This window comes from Macaca thibetana, chromosome 8 (assembly GCF_024542745.1).
Source record: "Macaca thibetana thibetana isolate TM-01 chromosome 8, ASM2454274v1, whole genome shotgun sequence".
NCBI lineage: Eukaryota > Metazoa > Chordata > Mammalia > Primates > Cercopithecidae > Macaca > Macaca thibetana.
Window position 1 is genome coordinate 11,606,768 of NC_065585.1, and position 26,454 is coordinate 11,633,221.

The following is a 26,454-nucleotide window of genomic DNA, read 5'->3' on the forward strand; positions in this document are numbered from 1 at the left end:
CATGGCCCCTGAGTAATTCCTCTGAAGGAAACATAGTCAAGAAAGACAAATTAATTTACAGCTACTCCTTCAGCTCCAGCCCAGCACTTAATTAGTGCCTTAGTGGTTTGAATGAATGACTATGGGAAAGGGTGAGAGAAGGAGTGAAGCAGAAGATCGCCCTCCAAAGCTATGCTTCCCATCCTCAAATGTCACCCCCTCCACACTGGGGAGGGGCATGTGGCTGTCATGCGGACTCTTCTGGCATTTTGTAGCTGAGGGCTAAGGATGCTCTAGCTCCTGCACAAGGTCAGGGAGAACAGTTCTGGCAAATTGCTAAACGTGTCCTCCTCAGAACACCACTGGACGTTCAGTACTGAGGAACAGCAGAGCATGGCGTCACACGAGCCGCCCCAAAATTTTCACCCTGGAGGATGATCCTTCCACGCGATTACTATTGATTGATCACAAGTAGCTTTTGATGTCATGGCTTTTATCTGTTAATATGTGTCATATTCGATATTAAAATTGAGGAATTATTTAAATATTTATTTAGTACTTCATTGGAAAAATAATAATGAATCTATCATATGGTAACATAAATGACTTTTTTTTTTTTTTTTTTTTTTTGAGACAGAGTGTTGCTCTGTTACCCAGGCTGGAGTGCAGTGGCACAATCTTGGCTCACTGCAACCTCTGCCTCCCAGGTATAAGCGATTCTCCTGCCATAACTGGGATTACAGGTGCCCGCCACCGCACCTGGCTAATTTTTGTATTTTTAGTAGAGATGGGGGTTTCACCATGTTGGCCAGGCTGGTCTCGAACTCCTGACTTCAGGTGATCCACCCGCCTCAGCCTCCCAGAGTTCTGAGATTACAGGTGTGAGCCACTGTGCCCATCCCATAAATGATATTTTCATGAAAAAATAACTACTTACCCAAACAAACAACAACAACAAAAAATAAGAAGAGTGGTATTACTTTACAGATCCCTTTACTATCTGGCTTAAAGGAAAACAGCTGGGTTTTCATCTCTGCCTCTGTATTCAGTCTTCTGTGAAATCAGATGTCATTTGTCTCCGGGGAGCTCTACTGTACATGCAGGAGAGAATGAGAGTGAAAGAGTAAATGAAGCCTTTGTCTCATTATGAAAATGGCTTTGACATCGTGAATTCCCCAGAAGGATCTCAATGACCCACAGAGATCCCTGAAACATAGTTTTAAGAACCTCAGTACAGTGGTTAAGAACGTGCCTTTTTTTTTTTTTTTTTTTAAGTTCTGGGATACAAGTGTAGAATGTGTAGGTTTGTTACATAGGTATACATGTGACATGGTGGTTTGCTGCACCTGTCAACCTGTCATCTACGTTTTAAGCATGCATTAGTTATTTGTCCTAATGCTCTTCCTCCCCACACCCCCTGACTGGCCCTGGTGTGTGTTGTTCCCCTCCCTGTGTCCATGTGTTTTCATTGGAGAAGAACATGGCTTTTCAAGCAGGCTGCCTGGGGTCAGGGAGGCGTTTGGGAGGAATTGCATCCCGGATCCACTTGCAGCCCGTTGAGTTACCATAGACAAGAGATTTCACTTCTCTGCACCTCACATCCTCTATAAAGTGGGATAATAATACCTACTCATAGGATTATTGTAAGAGTTACTTTAGTTAATATTTTAAAGCTCTTAGAACAGTCAGGTACATATTAAATGCTATACAGGTTATGTATCTATAGCTACACACACGTATCACATACATACATACTATATACATATGTATATATGTACACATACATAACATATATATACTATATATGTGAGTATATATGTGTGTGTACTATATATTCATGTATATTTATGCTATATATATATTGCATATACTAAAACCAACTGAAAAATCACAAATGTTACTATAGCAAGTCATCCATTTCACATTATTTCTAAAAATATGAATATGTAAGAGCCATTTCTTAAGGCAGCTTTTCTATCACCTACTAAGAGCGGGGGACAGCCACTGCCCTGTTTGGGGTGCTGCAGAGCATAATCATAAATGTGGGAGTCCAGATCCAGGTCAGCTGTTGGGGCTCCAGGAGTCTGCGGACCCCTGCTCTCACCTCTTTGTGTCACCGGAGCTCCAGATTAAGGGCTTTCTGACAACTCCTCGTCTTCTTTCCTTCCCTTTGTCTGAGGAAGCAACTGTCTTCATTTGGCTGCCTGAGGGAGAACATCTGGCTCCAGGCACCACAGAAATCAAAGAAGGAACCACGATGCTGGCCCCAGGAAGTCCCCAGAAACCCCAGGCAGCTCCTCCTCTCATACGGGATGCTTTTCCCGAAATACTTTTTGTCTGGAAGCTCTCCATGTGAGCTTTACAAAGGCATGTACATTCCCTTAGCCTTTGAAAATGCTCATAGGTTCAAGAACAACAACAACAAAAAGCCTTGGCGTCAGTGATCTGAGCACAGCATTGGAGTATGCTAAGAAGGCATCGGGGACTGGGAGCAGTGGCATATGCCTGTGATCCCAGCACTTTGGGAGGCCAAGGCGGGTGGATCACCTGAGGTCAGGAGTTCACGACCAGCCTGACTAATATGGTGAAACCCTGTCTCTACTAAACAAAATTAAGTGAGCGTGGTGGCACATGCCTATAATCCCAGCTACTTGGGAGGCTGAGACAGGAGAATTGCTTGTACCTAGGAGGTGGGAGGTTGCAGTGAGCCGAGATGGTGCCGTTGCACTTTAGCCTGGGCAGCAAGAGCAAAACTCCGTCTTGAAAATAAATAAATAAATAAATAAATAAATAAATAAATATATAAATAAAATGAAAGAAGGCATCAGGACACCGGCTCCTTGTCCTCTGAGTGCGTGCTGTGCGGTGAGGTCCTCAGCGTGACGCTCACCTGGAAGGCATTCTGAATAGGACGAGACCCACCACGTCACCCCCCTGCTCTAGTTTATTCATTAATTCAATTATCAAACGTCAGTGGAATGCCTACAAGGGCCGGGCAGCGTTCAGAGCGCTGGAGACACTTCCATAAACTCACAAGCAAACATTCCTTGCGAAACCTACAGTTCAGTCGGGGAGACTTCTGATAAATAACAAAGTTCACAAATTAGAGATTTCATGATGCGTAGGAGGACAGGTACTAGAAAAGAGCAGGCAGGGGGCTGGGGAGCGCTGGCAGCAGAGGGGCCCGGGGTCAGCAACACCGAGAAGAGAAAGATGAACAGATTTGAGGAAGGCGAGAACCTTGTCCACGTGGGTCTGGGGGACAGCCCTCGAATGGGGGATACAGAGCTATGCCTGGTGAGTCAGGGAACTGAGAGTCCGGGAGCCTGGGCAGTGCATCAGGGGCTAATGGTCAAGTGAGATGCGAAGGGGGCGGCCAGACCAGAGGGGTTCTTGTTGACTTTTGGTGATATGGCATGCCTCCAAGGTGACACTGCCCCTTGCTGGACTGCAGTGACTTCCTGTTTTTGACTTCCTAGGCTTCTCTGGGCATCTGCCCTAGAGCCCACCATGGGTCCTGGACCCGCTCTTCTGGGTCCCCTGATGTTCTATGTCAGCTCTCGCCTAGTGTCCTCACCTTCAGGTGGGTGTTCATCTGTCTGCCTGTCTGCCTCCCCTGTTAGCTGGGCCTTTCAATTTTCCATCCCACCATAAGGGACAGCCGGCAGGTCCTGAGTTTTATGACCTTGTACATTTGTTTGGTAGCAGCACCTTCAACCTCTAAGCTCCTAAGACCTGTCTCTCTCCTTCATTAGAACTGCCGCATCCTCTCTGGCCCACTTTCTGTCTGGCATTTGCCTGACACATTCCTCCACTAGATGCCAAATTCCCCAGGGCGAGGACCCAGTCAGCCTCCATCTGCGTCACCTTGAGCACTATGGCAAGAGGGCTAGAAAGCCTGTCCCGTCGGTGGGAGGACCCATCACCACAGGGGTTTGCCAGCGAGTCCTGTATGCCTGGCCCTGCCTAGCTGTCTGTGAATCTCCTGTGTACGCTCTGCTCGGTCAACCGCTGGTTCGCTTTGTCCCACCCGTGCTGCGTTCCTGTACTAGCTTGTTAGTTGCAGAGCCCCATGTGTCTTAGCACAGGCTGATTCCTTTACCAGAAATGCCACTTTTCTATTTATTCATCCAGCAAGTGCATTTACTGGCCCTTGCTAACTCATTGGAAGGACCATCTCCATTAGGAAGCTGATGCCCTGTCTTGTGACACGTTTTCATCTGGATACATTGGACTGCGAATGCTAGGCCCTGGGGTGGAGAGGGGAGATGTGGTCCTGCCCATGGAGCCCTAATACCCTAGCTCCAGGCTCAGCAAATGTTTTCTGTAAAGGGCCAGGTAGTAACTATTTTAAGTTTTGTGGGCCAAATCGTATCTCTCATGACTATTCACATTTGCTGTTGTAGCGCAAAGCAGCCATAGACAAAACATAAATGAATGAATGTGCTTGTGTTCCATAAAACTTCATTTACAAAAATAGGTGGCAAGGCCAGATTTGGCCCGTGAGCTGTCATTCAGTGACCCTGATCTTGACTCAGTGTAGGCCATAGAGGGAAACAGCTTGTATAGCTCAATGTACTCACTAATTGCTAATTACTAGTGTTCCCATCACTGGACAGAGACTCTTCCAGGGCACAGACTGTCCCGCAGTCAGCATTGTGCCCTCAATGCCTAGCACAGCGCCTGACACAGGGTAGGCACCCAGGATGTGTGAATAAATCAATGAGCAAGTGAATGGAAATTCTATGGGTACTGAGCTTAGCAATCTAGGCTAGGCCCTGCTCCTTCCCTGCAGGCACAAAATGCTGGCAAAGGGCTTGGTGTGGTCTCTGGGGGCCCTGGAAGTGAAACTAAATAGGCTTCTCCAAGTGCACCATTTCTGGGTAATTTTTTTTTTTTTTTTTTTTTGAGACAGGGTCTCGCTGTGTCACCAGGCTGAAGTGCAGTGGCGCGATCTTGGCTCACTTCAACCTCCGCCTCCCAGGTTCAAGCAATTCTCCTGCCTCAACCTCCTGAGTAGCTGGTGCTACAGGTGTGGGCCACCACACCCAGCTAATTGTTGCTTTTTGTTGTTGTAGTTGTTTTTTAAGTAGAGTTGGGTTTTCACCATGTTGGCCAAGATGTTCTTAATCTCTTGACCTCAATCTGCCCACCTTGGCCTCCCACAGTGGTGGGAGTATAGGCATGAGCCACCACGCCCAACCCATTTCTGGTGATTTTAATGAGCTCTTGATGGGGGTGGGCTCAGTCCCCTGGGGTGGCCAGAGCCCATCTGGATTGACTTCAACGAGCTATGATGTGAGCTTGGGCAGGTGGAGACTTTGCAGCATGGGACCCACCAGCAAGCGAGCTATTCCTTGCTTCCCGCGGATCTTTTCTGGCCCTGCGTGGGCCATGGGCTGAGTCCTGGCATACGTTTCTCCCGTGCCTAGGATGAGCCAAGTGCTATTCTGACGGTTGCACACACGTGATCTCATTTAATTGTCATGGCAACCTGGGTGGTGAATAGTATCATTATCCTCATTTTACACAGGGTAAACTGAGTTACAATATGCAACTTGCCTGAGGTCACACTGTAGCTTAGGGCAAAGTTGGGATTTGAACCCAGCAATCTGATTCCAGGGTCCTTGCTCATAACCATCATTATTCAAACTGACATGCAGTGTAAAGGATTCAGACCTGCAGGGACCAAAAGTGGACACTTCTCACCCCACCACCTCAACCCCTTTACTCCCGATGCCGACACTGTTGCACAGAGAACTAAAGTAATTGGCCCAAGATCACGTGGCATTAGTAGAGGAAAGAGTTGAAGCTACTCTCATCTTATCCTTTGTGAAAGACCAGCCCCTTCACAGAGAAGTGACAGTACAAACTTGCACCTTCGTTAGCATGGATGGGTGCCCTGGGCCTGGAATCAGTCAGATCAGGAATCAGGTGAGCTTGGGCAGGTCTCCTCACCTCTCTGACCCTCTGTTTTCTCGTCTGGTGACTAGGGGTACAAGGCCTGACTTGGCTGAGTTGTTCCAAGAGCTGAGTGCAGTGATGTGTCTCAGTGCCTGCCTGTCACAGCCCTTGGCCTTCAGCAAATGTGGTTTCCTGTCCTGCTTCCTCATTTCTCCCCACAGCTCTCTCGCCCACTCTGCCCCAGGAACAACAGTGTACCCCACCCACTGTACTCAGCTGGAAAACTGCATCCAATGACCTCTCTTCTAAGCAACCACTCTGACGTCACCTGGTGCAACATTCTAGGTCCATCCAGGAAGCAACATTGGGCTATTTCTACCCCAGGCACTGTGGCAGCACTCTTTTTTCTTCTTGCCTGTAATTACAGGGTTTTACAGTGGTTTCTCTGTTGCCTAAAAGTCTCAACATTTTCTTTGTTTCTCTCTTACACATAATTGTATCTCAGGAACCCACAAGCCATTAGGTCCCTGACCCTCAGTGGATGCCCTTTTCTATGGAGACAGACATCTAGATCAAAAGAAAGATGCTGGCTGGTTGGAGTAAACTATTCGAATAGACAAAACCCTTCATGAGGCCTCTACATGGATTTTGTGGCCCTGGGTGGTTGGAGAGACTTAGGAGTCTTCATGAACTTTTCTACTTCCCCTGTTTTTGATATAGAATTATCTGCAGGAGCCCAGGCCCCAGACTCTGGCTGGGGAATGAGTGTGGTAGAATAATAGCAGAGGTTGGGGGCTCTAGTGTCCAGGAGACACAGGGATGGGTAGAGTTGCCGTGTTTGCAAAGGTGGGCATCCTCAGCTCTTAAGCTTGCCTGAATGCAGGCTGCCTGGAGCCTGACCCAACTTTTCTAATTCAGCTCCCTTTGTGAGCTGAAAGAATTGTCAGTGATGGCAGCGGTGGCCTGTCTGGAGCAGCTGCTGTGGGGATGCCTGCTGCAGCAGGGGAGGTGTAGCTGGGGCTGCGTGCTCCACAGAGCTGGCAGGGGCCAGGAACAGGTGGGAACCCCGCCTTCTACCAAGTTGGCAGGGCAGGAGCCCTGAGCTCCCAGGCACAGCTGCAGCTACCTAGCCACAGGTCTGGACCGAGGGATCCTGCTGCTCTCAGGGGCCCAGAAAGCCCCACTGTTGTGAAGGCTTGTAATTGCCTTCTCCTGCTCCCTGGCATCTCACCACTCCCAGTGCCCACTCTGATTTTTAGAACAAAGTTGAAGCTGAGTCTGAGTGCTGTCGCAACCCAGCTGGGTGTGCATGTACTCTGGGTGGTGCTGACATGCCAGACCCCTGCCACCTTGGCCCCCTCCAGACTTTGGTCACCAACAGGCACAGGAGGGAAGCCAAGAGGAGACTGAGGGCAGACATCCCTCAGCACACACAGCCTGGGTGCTCTGGATGCCATGTTGATGGTGGCAGGAGGCAGACAGGCTCCTGGGTGGAAAGGGGCGGGTCCCAGGTGAAACACCACCTTCAACCCAGAGACAGCCTGAAGCCTGGAGGCCAGGCTGCCAGTTCTGGGGGGAGTCCATGGCCTAGAGTAAGAACTTATGGTGCTTTATCCAAGCCCACCCAGGGCCGCCCATGGACCAGTCAGCATGCACTTCCGCCCATCTGAGCCCATAAAAACCCTGGACTCATCCAGACATGCAGGTGTCAGGAATACCAGCTGCAGGAAGGAGCTACCCACTCTCGGTCTCCTTGACTCTTTGGGATGACCTAACTGCAGAAAGGAACTACCCACTATGTGTCTCCTCTGCCGAGAGCTAGACATTCATTGGGACAACCTGCCTGTGGAAAGGAGCTACCCACTGCAGGTCTCCTGAAAGCTGTTCTGTCACTCAATGAGGCTCCTCTCTGCCTTGCTCACCCTCCAGTTGTCTGCGTGCCTCATTCTTCCTGGACATGGGACAAGAACTCAGGATCCGCCAAATGGTGGGACTGTAAGTGCTGTAACACAAACAGGGCTGAAACACACCCTCCTCCCCCAATTCACCACATTGCAGGTGACAAGAAGGAGAGAAGAGCTGTGGCCCTTTGGGGAGTCCAGATCTAGGGGCTCCCCAAGCCAGGGCTGTGACAACCTCTTTGGGGCTCCACAGTTCCTGGTGTCTCCAAGCTTCTGGGTGCCACCATGTTCCCCTGGAACGTTTCTAGATGTGTTACTTAGGAATGTGGCAGCTTTCTTGCTTCTTTATCCAGATACAGGTCCAGAAATGGGTGCCTGCAGCAGAAGCCGTGTGTGGTACATCTGGTCCAGCCGCAGCCTCACACGGAGCTGGCACCTGTGCCAGTACCCAGAACTGCCTGTTGCAGCAACCAGCATGCCTGGCTGTGCACAGTGGCTGGACCCTCTGCTAGCTCACCCAAACACCCCTTGCTGCTCCATGCCTGGCTTGCCCTTACCAAGTGTGTGATCTAGGCTGGTAGCATAAGCTAAGCACAACCTACTGGGCCGAGTGGGTGAAATGAGCCCAGCAGGCATGAGCAATACTCAAGTAGAAGGCGCTGCTGGCCACAGAGGTTTCTGGCTGGCAAAGTGACACCCAAGGATCCTGTGACATCAGGATCTGCTCACCTGCAAAATGCTGGTCTCACCTGGGGCTGTAGTGTTGCCTGGTTGCTGAGAGCTCTGTCTCTAGGGGACAATGCCTGGGTTTGTGTCCTGGCTCTGCCACTTTCTAGCTGGGAGACCTTGGACAAGTTCTTAACTCTTTTGTGTTTCACATTTTCATCTGAAAAATTGGGGTAATAATAGCTCATTCAGTCTTCATTAAAAACTTAAGAGGCAGGTTTTTAAATTATTGTTCCAGGCTTTGCTTGAGCTGAGAGGGCCAGCCAGAGTCAAGGTATAGGAGCAATTGAGCAGTGAGAGTGTGTCAGTCAGTTTTTGCTGTGTAACGAAACCATGAAATGGCATAAGAGCATTCATTTAGATCTCACGGGTCTGTGGGTCATATGTGGTGGTTCTGGCTTAGTCTCTGAGTTGAGTTGGCCCTGACTGGAGGGTCACAGGCTGCCTGAAGCATGTTTTTCTCATGATGGAGGTCAGAAGCTCCCCAAAGGACAGGTACACAAAGCTCTTATGATTATGGTTCTGAACTGGCATCTTGGCACTTCTTCCCACATTCTATTGGCTAAAGCATGTCACAACATCCAGAGCGTGAAAAAATACACTCCCACTTCAAGAGACGAGGACCTGGGATAGAGACCCCTAGCCTCCTGTGGCTCCCATACCCAGCCTTCTGCCAGCCCGTTTGCACTTGTTCGCCAGCAAGAAGCTCAACAGACATTTCTCAGTTGGTCATAAATCTGCTACCTAGGGATGGTGCTGACCTCTTGCAGGCCTCCAGGGAGGTCCTGAGAGTCCCATGAGAGTTGACTTTGCTTTGTCACACAGCAGGACAAGTGGCCGTTCCATCTGTAATAAGACCCTTCTAAATGATCTGCAGGAACTCCTGATGCATCTTTGCAGTGCCCTTTGAAGTAGCTGCCAGTTTAAGCATCACCATCTTCACTTTACAGAGGAAGAAATGAAGGCTCAGAGAGGTTGAGTTACTTGCCTGAGGGTGTCCAGCAAAGAGTGGGCAGAGCCAGATTGAGGCTCAGGTGGTTTGGCTGTGGAGTCTCTGTACTGCTTCTGGGGGTGGAGAAAGCAACAGCTCCACATCTCTGTGACTTACGCTAGGACAGAGGCATGCATGGGGGTGTGGCAGTGTCTGTGAATCAAGACCTGGACCCTCCAGTCTCCCATGTGCTCTGTGGTGTTTGGGAGACTTAGCAACCCCTCACAAAAGAGTGAGGAGCCACTTCCCCTGCTCCCAGAAGCCATGCAGCTCCCCTCTCAGCAGGGTAGAAGGGAGAGCCCTTGCTGCTCGCCAGCACCCTGGGGCAGGTGGGAGTGACAGAGCGCAGCCCCATCTGTTTGAAGTTAGAAGTGATTGAGCACAGTTGTCCAGAAACTCCGTGGAGTTTAGAAACATGGTGCTGAATGTCTCCCCCTCTGCAAGGCTGTCTCTCCTTGAGGGATTTCATCCTGTCTCTTCCCCCAGTGCTCATTTTCTCAGCACATTCTCTGTCCTAGGCTCTGGGGACAGAGACAGTGAGATGAGCCCCTTCCCTTGCCTGGGGAGGGTGTTGGGGGCACACCAGGAGTCCAGAGAAGGATTGTACTCCAGGGAGGATAGTGGTAGCAAAATAACGACAGTAATTAGTGTGTGCTTGTGGAGTGCCACGTGCTTAACACTTTGCCCCTTAGGCCAGCGTTATGTTTGCCTTCAGTTTTTGGATGAAACCCAGGCTCTCAGGGTTAACTAGCAAGACCCTGTGGCCACCAGGTGACTCTGCTGGATATGAACGTAGGCTTTTCTGTGCCAGCACCTCAGCACCCTGGACCAGCTGGGGTACAGGGTAAAGTACTCTGAGAGTCAGATCAGAAGGCTTAAGGTCCCACTTACTGTTCTGTCCCACACAGGCTGTGTGGCCTCAGGCAAGTCAGTTGACCTCTCTGAGCCTCAGACCCTCAGCTATGACTTAGAATTGGAAAACATTTCCGGAGAGGTAGAGGTCAAACCACACTGTGCCTGTGATGGGGCTCTGAAGTAAGGCAGAGAACCTTCTGTGCCTGGGGAGCCTCAGTGTCTAGGGGCAGTGTCCTGAGCCCCCATTCCAGGGAAGCCATTTGCAATTTTTTTTTGAAGATTTTTAAAAAATGTTGCTGGGTCTGTGTTTTTCTATCTCCTCTGAACTTTCCTTCTTGCTAGTTTTCTATATTGCTTCCTATTTTTTCTCTGCTTTGGGCATAGGCTTTAGAAATAGAATTTTAAATCTTAGATGGCTTCCCCATTCTGTATAGCGCTGGGGAGTGATCACATCACACTTCTGGGAGGCTTTCCGCCCAGAGTTGGGGTGCTGGAGAAGACTGTAAAGGCACCACCATTTTTAAGGTTTTTTGTTTTGTTTTGTTTTGTTTGGAAGTTTCATTTTAGAATCAGAAAAGTAGCCCATGACCATTGAAACAAATCCTGAAAACAGAGAAAAGTATAAAGGCCCAAAACAAAAACAGAAACACCTACCGAAACCGTCTCTCCCAGAAAGCACCTATCTCAGTAGTTCATCCTGTTTTCTTTCACGAGATTTTGGTTCCTCTAGGTTTACGTATACTAAAATCGGAATTATGATTCTGAAATTCTCTTCTGTTTTCGTTTCCAATTTAACAGTGTAGTAGATAGTCCTGCATGTTATTTAAAATTCTTCATGATCATTATTAATGATTGAAAGTTTCTGTCCTGTAACAGATATTTTAACATATCATGATTTATCTAATAATTTCCTTAATGTAGAGCATGCAGGAGGAGCTCTCTAACATTTTGCTATTAAAAATAACGTGATAGGCCGGGGCAGTAGTTCAGACCTGTAATTCCAGCACTTTGGGAGGCCGAGGTGGGTGGATCACAAGGTCAGGAGTTCGAGACAAGCCTGGCCAACATGGTGAAACCCCTTCTCTAATAAAAATACAAAAATTAGCTGGGCATGGTGGCAGGTGCCTGTAATCCCAGCTATTCGGGAGGCTGAGGCAGAGAATCGCTTGAACCCAAGAGGCGGAGGTTGCAGTGAGCCGAGATCACACCACTGCACTCTAGCGTGGGTGACAGAGCAAGACTCTGTCTCAAAACAAAAAAAAAAAAACATAAAAACAAAAATTAGCTGGGTGTGGTGGTACACACCTGTAATCCCAGCTACTCAGGAGGCTGAGGCAAGAGAACTGCCTGAACCTGGGAGGCGGAGGTTGCAGTGAGCTGGGATCACACCATAGCACTTCAGCCTTGATGACAAAGCGAGAATCTGTCTAAAAAATAAAAATTAAAATTAAAAAACCCACAAAAAACATGATAAACATCTTTGGGCACAAAACTGCACATTGAGCTATTTCCTGGAATAGATTCCTAAAAGGGGAATTATGTATGCGGTGGAAGCAGAGAGCACTTTTTGAGGCTTTTGATGCCTCAAGCAAATGTCCTTTTGTTTTAGACTTGGAGGCTGTAGTGGGGTGGGCTGCCAGAGACCCGCTTCCCTGGCGGGGCTCATGTTTCTGCTGAACAGGGGTCCAAACCCATGAGCTCCTGACTCAGGAAAGGTCCTAGGTTGGCCCATACCCAACATCTTTTCATGGTGACTTGTGAGAAGCTCTAGGAGTCTCGATGATCTAAACTGTTTCACTTGAAAGCGGAACTAGGAGCCTTTTGAAGGCAGAAGTGTCAAGACGCAGAAACTTCTGTGGTGCCAGAAGAGGGGGCTGCCTCCAGCAAGATGGAATTCACCATGGAATATATACCAAGCAGCATGTGGGCAGGGGCTGTGCATACCACACCCCGCTGCGAGCTGTCCCCGGCTCCAGCCCCTCCTCTGCGTTCCTCCCTATCAGCTGAGCTCTACACAGTCATTTCTTTGCATAGTCTCTGCCTCCCCTAGAATTTCAGCTCTCTTCATCTGTTTTGTTCTCTGCTGTAGCCTTAGCCCCCCAAAACATTACCTGGCCCATTACAGCTGCTCAATAAATATGCATGGGCTGAAAGAATGATGAGTGGGGAAGATTGTAAAGACCTGCTCAGAAGTCCCAAAATATGATGCTTGGAAGTAACAATACTTGCCCGCATTCCTTTACTGGGTTCTTTTTGTTTATTTTGTTTTGTTTTTGAGACAGAGTCTCACTCTTTCACTCAGGCTGGAGTGCAGTGGTGCAATCTCAGCTCATTGCAGCTTCTGCCTCCCAGGTTCAAGCGATTCTCATGCCTCAGCCTCCCTAGTAGCTAAGATTACAGGCAAGTGCCATCATGCCCCACTAATGTTTGTATTTTTTTTTTTTTTTTAGTAGACATGGGGTTTCACTATGTTGGTCAGGTTGGTCTCAAACTCCTGACCTCAAGTAATCTACCCATCTCGGCCTCCCAAAGTGCTGGGATTACAGGCGTGAGCTCCCGAGCCCGGCCTCCTTTACTGAGTTCTTAATGTGTGCCTGGCATGTATCTCTCGGACACCTCCCAGGTAATTCTGTTATGGATAAGGTGACTGCTGTTGTCCCATTTATTTCCTCACTCATGCCAGCTTGACATTATAATAGAGCATTTCCCCCATGCTATTTTAAATTCTTTCTGAACCATAATTTATCTTCCTTTAACATACATAAGAACATTTTGGAATTTGCTCAATAGTTTGCACAGCTCTAGTATTTACCCAGGAATGGAATTGCTGGGGCCTAGGGTGTGCCTGTGTGTAACTTGCCCCTGTACTACCAGGGGTACCTAGTGTGGCTAATGAGTCCACACTTCACTGTCAGGGCGTGTCTGCACATGGCCTATCAACATTTGGCATCACAGTGCCTTCTAATTTTTGCCAGGCTAGTAGGTGTCAAGGATGTCTCATTCTATTTTCGTTTGCATTTCTGATTGCTATTGAGGCCCTAGACCTTCATGCCTGCCCTGCCTGCCCTCACCAGGCCCCCTCTGTCCTCCCTTTCCCTACCCCACCCTGACCTCCATGTCTCTTCTGCTTACCCTTCAGAATTTAACACAGACATTTGCACCTCCAAGAGGCTGTAATCTCAGGCCTCCTCTCTTCCCTCCACGGGCTGCCCTTGTCAATAGCAGGCTGAGGTCATGTTTACAAATTCTTCTCCAGAGCCTTGCACTGCTGGGATCAGAGTCTGCTCCAGCACCTACAGGCTCTGTGGCCTTAACCAAGGGCCTTAATCTCTCTGAGCCTCAGATCCTTACTTGCAAGCTGGGGATTAAAAATAGCACCTCCTGGAAGACTTTTCTTGAGAATGAGGTGGGATAATTTATTCAAAGTGTTTAGCGCATAGTATGGCTGAGCAAATGGTAGCTTTTGGGTTTTAGAGTCCTTGCAGTCCTTCCTTGTGACTATGTTTACCTGACCAGCCTCCAAGCCTAGGGAGGCCTCCTGGGTGGGGCTGTGTTTGCTGCATTTTTGTATTCCCAGCTTCCAGCAGCGCTGAGCAAACCTGAAGTCCTTGGCCAATTGGTACGTCAGTCTCGCTGGAGGAGATGTAAGCATCAAATGAGGGGTTGGTCCAGATGCCCTTTTAAAAGTCTTTTCCAACCGTGAAATTCTCTGATCAGGAAATTATCAAGGAAAAAATTCTCCTTGCAGGATCCTTTCTAAGATTTCTAAATGAAATTAATTATTACAAGGGGCAGGTAATTACAGGAGGCTGCAGCTGCGGCAGAGAGCATCACACGGCTGGTGGCTGATTGGTGCATTTTGGAGGCTGCCATCTTTGTTCTGAATGGGGGATTGGAATCCTGGCAGAGGCAGGGCCTCTCCCTTAGCAGTGCAGTGGAAGGCAGCCCTGCAGGACCCACCCTTAAGCTGGTCACCTCTCCACTGACTACCCCAGGGGATGGCAGGCAGCATCTGGTGGTATGTGAATATCAGACAGGTCATGCACAGTAGGAACAGAGGTGACTGTTGGAACACTCAGCCCAGGAGTCAGTTTCATATATCCCCAGGGGCCACGTGGGTAACACAAATGGGTTGAAACATCTGGGCAAGACAGTAGAGAGCAGTGGGGTCTGCAGCGAATTGTAAAACTGACTAGGTGCCAGCCAAAGGAGATGGCTGCTGCTCAGCTCTGCAAGATCGTTCTATGGGTAATGTGAGCCCAGGGTTCCTGGATCTTCCCCTCCTTTTTCAAAGGTAGCCAGAACTCTAGATTTTTATGTAAAACTTTCTGATTATTGTTGCACCTAATTCAAAGTTTCGTTGTGCTCTAAGGTGCAGACAGAACGTGCCTGTGGGGCAACTGTTTTCATACCTGATTTAGCCCAATACTTGACAGGCTGGAAAACTGAGGCTCAGCAGTTAAGGACTTTTCAGAAGTCCCTAGGGAGTTAGTGACCATGATGGACACAAAGTACACAAGTCTGGGCCAGGCGCGGTGGCTCACACCTGTAATCCCAGCACTTGGGGAGGCCAAAGCAGGCAGATCACTTGAGGTCAGGCGTTCAAGACCAGCCTGACCAACATGGTGAAACCCTGTCTTTACTAAAAATACAAAATTAGCCCAGCGGGTTGGCATGCATCTGTAGTCCCAGCTACTTGAGAGGCCGAGGCAGGAGAATCGCTTGAACCCGGGAGGCAGAGGTTGCAGTGAACCGAGATTGCACCACTGCACTCCAGCCTGGGCAACAGAGTGAGACTCTGTCTCAAAATAAAAATAAAAATAAAAAAGTGCACAAGTCTGGGTGAGTTATCCACCAGCTTGGTGGGCTCTTCCCCAGCACCTTTATTCAAGGCAGGGACTAAAGCTTAGAGGAGTAAAGGGACTTGCTCAAGGTCACATAGCTTGGAACAGCAGAATCCAGAGACGGACTGGGGCTTGCTGGCCCTTATCCATGGGACTGTCCAGCCACCGTGTTACTGAAAACGTCCCCGTAATGGTTTCAGTAAAGTCCTAACCAGGAACTTGGCACAGGGCAAATTCTAGCCTGCTGCCAACCAGCAGGAAAACAGCTGTCATGCCAGTAGGCAGGAAGCTGCCAAGGTGTTACCTCTGCCCAGGGAAAGTGGTTTGTGTGTTTGCTGAACTAACATGAGGCTGGAGGCAAAGGCTGCGGTGAGCAGAGATCAACTCTATCTCTTCCTGAAGGGTCCTTCCAGCTGGATGCCTGGAGTCTGATTTAAGGACATTCCTCTTACCCTTGACTTGGTGTTCTTAGAGAGCCTGCCTATAAAATCTCATAATCAGTGAGGGATGTTGATTCTTCTTTGTGATCGGGCACATGACTTAGGAAACGAACCTGGGCTTAGAGTTATGAGGGTCGTAAACACTCCCAGCTTGCAGTATCTTATCTGTGACATTGGGCTGGCCACTTTTATCATTGCTGCCCTGCCAGCCTTACAGAGCTATTGTGAGACTCTGGTTGAGTGGATGGATCTCAATTGCCAAAAAAACAGCTAGAGAAATGTAAACTGGTTTTGGCCTTATATTCCTCCTCCTTGAAGGATGACATTTGCACTGGAACAGGAATGATAGGAGGGAGCCAGAAAATTCAGCAGGTGCAAAGGCCCTGGGGCAGGAATAAGCTTGGAGAGTCAAGAACGGATGGGGATTGTATTAGTCCGTTCTTGCGTTGCTATAGAGGAATGCATGAGGGTGAGTAATTTATAAATAAATGAGGTTTATTTGGCTCACAGTTCTGCAGGCTGTACAAAAAGCATGGCACTGGCATCTGCTTTTTGTGAGGACCTCAGGAAGCTTCAAGTTGTGGCAGAAGAAGAAGGGGAGCTGGCATGCCCCATGGAGGGAGAGGGAGCAAGAGAGAGGGAAGAGTGCTCATAACAAATATTGATAAAATTATACCTTCTAGGCATAGCAGGGAGGATCAGTAGACCTACCCGCATTAAAGACATAATAAGGCCCAACGCAATGGCTCGTGCCTATAATCCCAGCACTTTGGAAGGCTGAGGTGGACGGATCACCTGAGGTCAGGAGTTCAAGACCAGCCTGGTGGGTTTAGTAGAAACTCCATCTGTAGTAAAAGTACAAAAATTAGCTGGGCATGGTGATGGGTACCTGTAGTCCCAGCTACTTGGGAGACTGAGGCAGGAGCATCACTTAAACCTGGGAGGCTGGAGGCGGAGGTTGAAGTGAGCCGAGATCGCACCACTGCACTGCATTCCAGCCTGGGTGACAGAGCAAGACACCATCCCCCACCCCCACCCCCAAAAAAAGACATAATAAAAGCTAACATAATATTTATATAAATAGAGGGCATTTGGTAATTATGATTTATCATAATCTAATGGGTTGAAATCATATGTTTTGGTTTAACTAATTACCAATTCAATTCGTTCTAACCTCTTTTGGACTCACTCATAGGCTAGGCCTAGGATTAAAATAATAATTAGTATAAGAGCTGTGCTAATTATTAATTTTAGGTTGCTTGTCTGAAAAACTCATGGTAAGGGTAATAGTAGGAAGATTTCAAAGAGGAGAAATGTCATGGCTACTAGAGAAAACTTTATGAAAAAGGTGACGTGGCCAGAGCCTATTGGGTCAAAACTACATTCGTAGGGGCTCTTTTTAACAATGATAACCCTTGAGATCTAGCAGAGTGAGAACTCACTCATTACCCTGAGGACAGCGCCAAGCCATTCATGAGGATTTGCTCCCCATGACCCAGATGCCTCCCACAGGGCCCCACCTCCAACACTGGGGATCACATTTTAAGGTGAGATTTGGAGGGGACAAATATCCAGACTATATCAGGAGCTGACACGACGGAAACAGTGTAAGGGAGACAGCAGGAGGACAAAGCAGACAGGAGGCCGAAGTCCTGCCAGGAGCAGGGTGTGGACCCAGGAGGCCTGACGGCCTGGCATGGCATTGGAGTGAGCTCTCCTGCAAGATGGCAATGGGGACCTCGTCCTCAGAGGCAGGCCTTTCCACTAAGGCCAGGACCATGATGGGATAGCAGAGAGGTCCAGAAAATGAAGAAGCTGGCAGAGGGTGGGGGAGTTGGATCACCCCAAAGACATCATCCAGAAGACAGGGGCAGGTCATCTGGGCTGTGAAATATGAGTAGGGTTTGTCTGGGCAGCGAGAGGGAGATGGACTTTCCAGAGGGCTTGGCCTCTGCCAGGGGAGTGGGGGCGGGGGGACGGCACATGGAATTGTGTGGTGTTGCTTCCCTCCTGCTTTGGAAGCTGTGAGTGCCCCACAGGATTGAATTGAAGGCCTTGAACCCTGGATGGGAAAAAACAGGAACCCAGGAGATCTCAAGGGTCTTAGCAGGCAGACCCATATAATGTCTGGACCCTGACCCTCCCCACCTAGTGCCCCAGGATTGCAGAACACCCGCTTCCTTGTAGCCTTGCTCATTTGCTCAGAAGTCAAGGCCCAGGATGGAATCTCATTGCCTGAGAACGCAGGAGCATGAGGAGCTTCTAGGGAGCCCTTGCTTCTGTTGTGGGAGGGAGGCCTGTGTGTTTACCATCCCACAAGGAGAGCATGCGGTGGAGGAGAGGTGCTCCTCAGGAAGGGACTGGTGGCAGTGAGATGGGAGCACAGGATCCTTTGGGAGCAGGGCAACCCCAGCCCACCCTCACCCTCTTGATTCCTGCCTGTTCCATTCTCTTCCATGGCATGGAAGGAGTTCCCACCCCAGGCTCCTTGCTGGAGATATGACGGGAGCAAATAGCTGTGACACTGGTCCACTCTGAGCTCCTACAGTGATCCTAAAGCCAAAATGAATAGTGCCCACTGCCTGTGGCCAGGGAGCTCGCTGCGCTGGGTGGGAAATGGTCCTATGAAGAATGAACTAGGGGTGGGTCGTTGGTGTTAATCTTAGATCCCCATGAGTAAGAAAGGATACATCTTTGTTGCCTGTGTCACTTTGATGATTAGTGAAGTAGAAATACTCTTTGTAGTCTATTGGTCATGTGCATTTCTTCAATATTGATTTGCCTTTTATCTACTATTTTTAAAAATTTGTGTTGTGTGCATTTGTGACAATCATTTTGCAAGAGCTCTTTGCATTTATTATGGATATTAGCCAGGCGTCTGGCTTGGGCTGAAAAGACGCTTGGTTTGCCATTTATTTTGCACTGTCATTCAGGGCATTTAGTCTGTTAGCACAGGAATCAATTTTTTTTTTCTTTTTTCTTTTTTCTTTTTTTTTCTGAGATGGAGTCTTGCTCTGTTACCCAGGCTAGAGTGCAGTGGTGTGATCTCAGCTCACTACAACCTCCACCTCCTGGGTTCAAGCAATTCTTCTGCCTCAGCGCCCCGAGTAGCTGGGATTATAGGTGCGAGCCACCATGCCTGGCTATTTTTATTTTTGTATTTTTAGTAGAGACGAGGTTTCACCATGTTAGCCAGGCAGGTCTTAAACTCCTGACGTCGTGATCCACCCGCCTCAGCCTCCCAAAGTACTGGGATTACAGGTGTGAGCCATCACGCCCAGCCAAAACCTTTTTCTAGAAAGAATCAGATAATAAATATTTTAGGCTTTGAGAGCCATGCCATCACACTTCCATCTGTTTGACTGTGCCATTGGAGCATGAAAGCAGCCGTGGACACTGTTTACACAGACGTTCACATTTCTTATGTATTCAGTCTTTTCTTCTATGTAAATATGGGAGGACTTCCCTACTCCAAAATTAAATGAAAGAAAAACAAAAAACTAGAGAAGAGGAAAAGTCCTCAAAAGTGGTATAAGTGTAATAAGCAGTGATGAGTGCTGACAGAAGATGTACTAACATCGCCTTGGATCTCCGCAGGTCTTTAGTCCCCAGGAGAAGAGGCGAGAGTGAGCACTGCTGCAGGCAGGGGCAAAGTCACAAGGGAAAGCCGAGGCATCCGGGCCTGGGGGAGCTCTTCAGCAGGGCTGGGGTTGGGGTGGCACTCCAGAGGGGCATCCCCTCATCCTGTGCCTGTCCTCTGATCCTTATTCTCTCTGCTGACCTTGATGACTGTGTTCTCAGAGGACACTGGGCCCAATTGTGTCTTGAGAGATGTGTTCAGCCAACCACCTGGTCTTTGTCAGTCCCAGTGAAACCCCTTAGCTTCCTTCTATGGAAACAGCAGGCCTCTTCCTCCCCTCTAATCTGGGCCCCCCCAGGGACTGGATTGTCAGGTCTGATCTTAAGGAATCACATGTGAATTTTACACTTAGCTCCTCTCCCCTTTTCTTTTAATGCTGTTTCACAGATGTTCTGAAACCCAGTGCTGTATTTAAGATATAACTTTCCTATCCTATAACTTTGAATATAAACTAAAACATCCAGCTGGTTTTGCAAAGGGTTTTCTGAGTGTGAGAGGGTCGGATGGGTGTTCTCCCCTTCTCCTCCCAACCCTCAGCTTGGTTGCTCTCATGACATACTGGAGAAACAGGCTTGGGCCTGGACCAACCCTGTGCAGACTCACAGACTCACAGCTGGCCATGGGACCTGGGACAGGCCCTTCACCTTTCAGTGGCCTCCGAGATGATGGTATATGTGATGCTTAACTTAATATTGAATGTCAGCTCATTTGATTGAATGATAAAAAGTATTGTTCCTGGATGTGTCTTTGAGAGTGTCCCCAAAGGAGATTAACCTTTGAGTCAGTGGACTGGGAGAGGCAGACACACCCTCCATCTGAATGGGCACCCTCTAATCAGCTGCCAGCGTGGCCAGGATAAAAGCAGGCAGATGAACATGGAAGGACTAGACTGGTAGATTGGCTGAGTCTTCCAGCCCCCATCTTTCTCCTGTGCTGGATGCTTCCTGTCCTCGAACATCAGACTCCAAGTTCTTCAGCTTTTGGACTGTTGGATTTACACCAGTGGTTTGCCAGGGACTCTTGGGCCTTTGGCCACAGACTGAAGGCTGTGCTGTCGGCTTCCGTCCTTTTGAGGTTTTGGGACTCCTACTGATCCGCCACTAGTTTCCTTGCTTTTCAACTTGCAGACGGCCTATCGTGGGACTTTACCTTGTGATGCTGTGAGTCAATTCTTAATGTTTGTTTTTGTTTTTGTTTTGAGACAGCGTCCCACTCTGTCGCCAGGCTGGAGTGCAGTGGTGCATTCTCAGCTCACTGCAACCTCTGCCTCCCAGGTTCAAGCGATCCTCCTGCCTCAACCTCCCAAGTAGCTGGGATTACAGGCACCTGCCACCACACTCGGCTAATGTTTTGTATTTTTAGTAGAGATGGGGTTTCACCATGTTGGCCAGAATGGTCTCAATCTCTTGGCCTCATGATCCACCCACCTCGGCCTCCCAAAGTGCTGGGATTACAGGTGTGAGCCACCGTGCCTGGCCTTCTCCTTAATAAACTCCCCTTTATATATACATCTATCCTATTAGTCCTGTCCCTCTAGAGAACCCTGACTGGAAACATGTGACTGGAAGCGTCTCTAGTGAAGGTGCAGTGAGACAACTTAGCTAGTATGTATTGGCGTGACATGTTGGCATCACTCCAGAGCCTGGTGACCTAGGTTTGGGTGACTGACTTTGCTGCCTACTAGCTGTGTAGCCTGGAACAAGCGACTTCACTTCTTTGTGCTTGTGTAAATATGGGGGGATGATAAGGCACCTAATAATAGATTGTTTGGAAGATCGAATGGCTTAATCCACATCAGGTGTCTGAAACAGTCCACATCTACGTAGTTGGGAAATGTTAGCTATTGTAGGCCAAGTGCCAGTCACATAGTAGGTGTTCAATAAATACAACCATCTTTCTGTTATTAGATGTGCTGGAACAATTCCATTACACTAACTTTTGCTACTTTTGTAAGAACTGCAGATTTAATGCCTATCTACCTCCCCATAAGCACTGTTAATTAAAGCCCCCAAGCCCAGATAACCTTGCTTTTCTGTCCTTAGCAAGCTTTGGCTTGATAAGAATTTTCAAAATGTGTTTGTTGATCTTTTAAAACCCCTGAGATGAATATTTACTGCCAAAATGTGCAAGTGTATCGCAAGGATTTAATTCAGGCGCTAGATAATAATGCTGGAGATTTAAAGAAGGAAAATGGCGACGTTTTCATTTCCTTGCCTTCTATCTGCTACGGCTATGAGCGCTTCTGTTTATCATTTAAATCCTATTTGAAAAGGTCACTGGTTATTTGCGTGAATCAGTGTGAGGACTTAGGAAAAAAGAGCCAAAGATTGGCCGTCGCAGTCGCCTGCTTAATTCCCTGTCCTTCCCCCATGATGGAGTTTGCTCTGAGTCTCTGCTGTTCTCAGCTTGTGGTGGCCACCACGGGGTACAGGAGGACCCCTGGGTCCAGGCATGTGAGACTGTCAGTAATGATGAGAAGACCAGACACTGCTCAGAGTGCATGGAGTTTGTGAGTCCACTTGAAATTAGGCTGGTGCAACTGAGGAATGGTGCTTTAAATTTTATTCCATTTTAATTAATTAGCTAATTATTTAAATTAATTAGCTAATTTAATTAGTGGCACTAATTAGTTAATTAGTGCAACTGAAGAACTGTATTTTAAACTGAAATTCTCAATCCACTCTCATTTTTACTTGCATTCCCATTTTACAGAGGAGAAGTCTGAGGGTCCAAATGCTTCAGCACTGGTTTAGAATTGCCCGGCGTGTACGTAGTGGACCTGCTCTCTTCAGATACGTGCAGACGATCTCTGAAAGCTCTCTCTGCCGCAGTTCCTCTCTAATGATGTTCAGCAGGTATTCTCTGAGCCTCCTGTAGCCTGTGTTCCGCAGGTGTGAGGTGAAGGGGCGATGGCGTATTTATTGGCCTCGTATCTGATAGTTGCCCGCACGTTGTGCCCAGAGAAGCACTTTGGGAAGTGGAGCTGGTGTTCAAAAGGTCACTAATTGGCTTATTCCCGAGGATTCATCTTCAGGTGTTGAAATCTCTTTTTTGAAAGACCTAACCTGGGAAGTCCACTGAATACAGGTGTGTGATGCAGTTTCTCAGGGACAGCAGGAAACCAGGGGAAGTTTCCAGAGAGGAGAAGTGTGAAGAGCCATTCTCCATTGCTTTTTTTTTTTTTTTTTTTGAGATGGAGTTTCACTCTTGCTGCCCAGGCTGGAGTGCAATGGCGTGATCTTGGCTCACTGCAACCTCTGCCTTCTGGGTTCAAGTGATTCTCCTGCCTCAGCCACCCGAGTAGCTGGGATTATAGGCATGTGCCACCAGGCCCAGCTAATTTTGTTTATTTTTAGTAGAGATGGAGTTTCACCATGTTGGCCAGGCTGGTCTCGAACTCCAGACCTCAGTTGATCCACCCGCCTTGTCCTCCCAAAGGACTGGGATTACAGGCGTGAGCCACGGCGCCTGACCCTCCTTCACTAATTTGCTGGGTTACAGTCACTGCCCTCCAGAGGGACATGATCTGCCCTGCTTCCCTCACTGACCTCGTCCTGTAAAATTATCCCTTTTACTCCCCACACTGGCTGAATACCACCAGCTCCTTTCCACCCTGTGATCTCCCACTGGCATGTCCCTCCACCTGAGCTCCACTCTCCTCACCTGGTGTTTGCAAGTGGCTCACTCAGGAGCTCAGTCTCACGGTTCCCCGGTGCCCCATGCCCTGTCATTTGCAGTGGTGTCCTGTGATCCTCACAGGAGCCTTGTGAAGTCAGTCCTGTTCTCATTTTACCGACGAACCTTAGAGAGGCTCCATAGCTCACTCAGAGTCTCGAAGCAAGTGAAACGCAAGGGTGGAGCCCACTTCTGTCTGGCCCTACACCCTGTGCCTCAACTGTACAACCAGTATTCTCTGATAGAACTTTCCCAGTGACGGAAATGTTCAGTATCTGCACTGTCCAGTTCAGTAGCCTCTCACTGCATGAGACTACTAGGCACTTGAAATTTGGCTGGTGCCACTGAAGAACTGTGCTTTAAATTTCATTCAATTTTAGTGAATTAGCGAATTATTTTAATTGATTAGCTAATTTAGTTAGGAACACTAATTAGTTAATTAATGAGTGCATCTGAGGAACTGCATTTTAAACTTAAAATTTAATTTTAATTGGAAATAGCCACATGAGGCTAGTAACTGTAAAGAACTGTGACAAGCCTGAGATGTCTCCCTATTTGCAAGCTGACAAATTAGCCTGCTGACAGCTGCTGGCAGAAGACGGGAGCTTCCTGGATCAGAGACGAGGGACTTCATTACTCACAGCACAGCGGGCAGCCGGCTTGAGTTTCATACTTGTGTCGTTTCTGCTTGCCTCCAAGTCCCATGGGGTTTTGTGTAAAAGCATTTACCATTATCTGCACCGTTTTGTATGATACACAAGCTTTCAGAGAGAGGGACTATATATTTCACTCCTCATTGTATCTCCAGTATCCCAAAGAGAGCCTGGAACATTCTAGGGACCTAACAAGTCTCTACTAAATGACCAATAGCTCTGGTTCCTCACAGAAGCCAAGAGTCTGGACCCAGTGGTTATTGAGGATCCTCCCAGCTCTTGAAGAAGGTCTCTGAATTTGAGCGAGTGCCCTGCGTCTGAGGTTGTCTCTTCCTTACAGTCGCTGCAGAGATCAGCCTCAAACAGGGCTCTCAGTTTCCTCCCTGCAGGGCCTGAGTCTGGGACTCCGTGCACGTAGATTGCAGAGGAAGTGTTCCAGGGAAAGGATGGGGGACACAGGGATATACTCCCAGCTAGATACTATGGCCAATCCCAGAGCACAAACTGCACCATGAGACTGTCCCACAAACCTAAAAGTTTGGCCTGGACCCAGGGACATTTGGGAGCCTCAGAAGATTATAGGCAGCAGGAAGGAAAGACAGAAATCTGAGAATTCCACATAAGAAAACGTGTTCTGGACTCTGGAGTCCAGGTAGTTTGGTGTTTGACTCAGACTCTAGGTGGCAGTACGGAAGAGAAATGAGCGTGCTTCCATGCTGTTGGGGAAAGGTGCATTTTTTTTCAACTCTAGTACTTACCATCAGTGGGGGAAACCGAAGGAAAAGGCAAAGGAGGCCAACCTTGTGTAACCCCGTGTCCCTCCGTCATTGTCTGTGGGCTGCCTAGGGTGTGGGGGGTGAGAGGGTGGGCACCTCCCAGGGGAGGCAGCTCCTGTGTGGCCAGAGGCAGTTCTCTGGATCAAGGGACAGCTGCGAGCTGTCAGCTGCCAATAGTCACAGCAGCTGAGGGGTGGTGGCCCAGCCAGAAGAGGCCCCTGGGCAGAGTGCCAGCAGCATCTACCCTGCAGGGACCCAGCACCTTCCAGGTAGCCTGACCCCAGCTAAGGAAATGAAAACCTGAAACCTGCCTTTCCAGGTGAAGTGGCTCCGAGGGTCACTGGGCGTAATTTGCTACCTAAGGAAAGTCCAGCGGTTCTTGATTACCATCCCCTGCCCTCCACGCCGCTCAGGTTTCCTGCTCGTCCTCTGGGCCGGCCTGGAGAAGAAACACACAATAAGTCTTCTTTTCTTCATGTCCCTACAATGTGCCAGGAACTCTTCAAGAAACTTGGCCTATATTATCTCATCTAACTTTCCCAGCAACCCCGAGAAATGGGCCTTGTAATGCCAGTGCCTGCAAGGTGGAAGCCGTGGCTGGCCGAGGTGAAATCCCATCCCGGCACCGCACAGCTAGGAATGGCAGTGCCAGGACTCAAAGCCAACCTCCTGGGCCAAAGCCTGTGCTCTTCCCCACCATCTCCATGGGCGTGGGTCGGGGAGAGGACGCATCAGGAGACTGTGCCTTCCTGTTCTTTCTCTTTCTCCAGGCAGCCCCAGCAAGCACTGCAGGAATTCAGGGAGCGAAGAGGGAAGTCAAGGAACCCTAGCCTATGGTTTCCCCTACTGATGAGTAGTGGATTTGAGAATGCATCTTCCCCCAACAGCATGGAAGTTCACTCATTGGTCTTCCCTACTGTCACCTGGCATCTGATTCAAACACCAAATGACCTGGACTCCAGAGTCTAGAACACGTGTCTTATGTGGAATTCTTGGATTCCCGTCTTTCCTTCCCACTGCCTATAATCTTCTGAGACTCCCAAATATCTCTGGGTCAAGGCCCAACTTATAGGCCTGGGTTTTGAGATCCCTCTGCAGTTTGCCAAGTTTCTTTATTTCTATTTATTTATTTATTTATTTATTGTAATTTTTTTTTTTTAGTAGAGACAGGGTTTCACCATGTTAGCCAGGATGGTCTCCATCCTCTGATCTTGTGACCCACCCACCTCAGACTCCCAAAGTGTTGGGATTAAGGCGTGAGCCACTGTACCCGGCCCAGGTTTTTTTTTTTTTTTTTTTTTTTTTGAGACAAAGTCTCACTCTTGTCCCCCAAGCTGGAGTGCAATGGCACAATCTTGGCTCACTGCAACCTTCACCTCCCAGGTTCGAGCCATTCTCCTGCCTCAGCCTCCCGAGTAGCTGGGATTACAGATGCATACCACCACGCCCAGCTAATTTTTGTATTTTAAGTAGAGACAGGGGTTTCACCATGTTGGCCAGGCTGGTCTCGAACTCCTGACCTCAGGTGATCTGCCCACCTCGACCTCCCAAAGTGTTGGGATTACAGATGTGAGCCACTGTGCCCAGCCACGGTTTGCCAAGTTTCTTCCAACCAATCCTATCTTTCAAGGTTGCCCATCACCATCTCTCACTGTAATACAAAGGAGATCTGCCATTTATTTGCTCAATACCTAAAAATATTTGTTCTTATTGAGGGAGCCCATGCCACCTCCCCAAGATGGGCAGATCACTTTGTATGTGTGGTCTTGTGTGAGCCTCACGAGGACCCCATCAGGTCAGTCCTGTTGTTCTCATCTTATAGATGAAAAATTGAAACTCAGCAAGGTACAATAACCTATTCAAAGTCTCAAAGCCAGTGAGGAATAGAACAAGGATTAATGCAAGTCAGTCTGGCCTAGACCCTGTGCTCTCTACTTCTCGGTCAGCACTCTCCAATAGAACTTTCCCAATGATGGAAATGCTCTATGTTGGTACTGCCCAGATCAGTAGCTGCTAACCACATGAGGCTGTTAAGCACTTAAAATTTAGCTGGTGCAACTGAGGAACTGT

General features: G+C 48.5%; 1 protein-coding gene across 7 annotated transcripts in view; it reads left to right on the forward strand.

Annotated features, from left to right (window-relative positions):
• The window catches only part of ST3GAL1 (ST3 beta-galactoside alpha-2,3-sialyltransferase 1), a 114,428-nt gene that overhangs the window by 36,463 nt on the left and 51,511 nt on the right, over positions 1-26,454 (forward strand). For 2 of the 7 annotated variants that reach the window (XM_050802257.1, XM_050802253.1), the window contains exon 3: positions 21,993-22,135. The exons of the other annotated variants lie outside the window; for them this stretch is intronic. The gene's annotated coding sequence lies outside the window, so the exon portion shown is untranslated. The remainder of the gene's footprint in view (positions 1-21,992; positions 22,136-26,454) is intronic. 7 annotated transcript variants of the gene reach the window in all.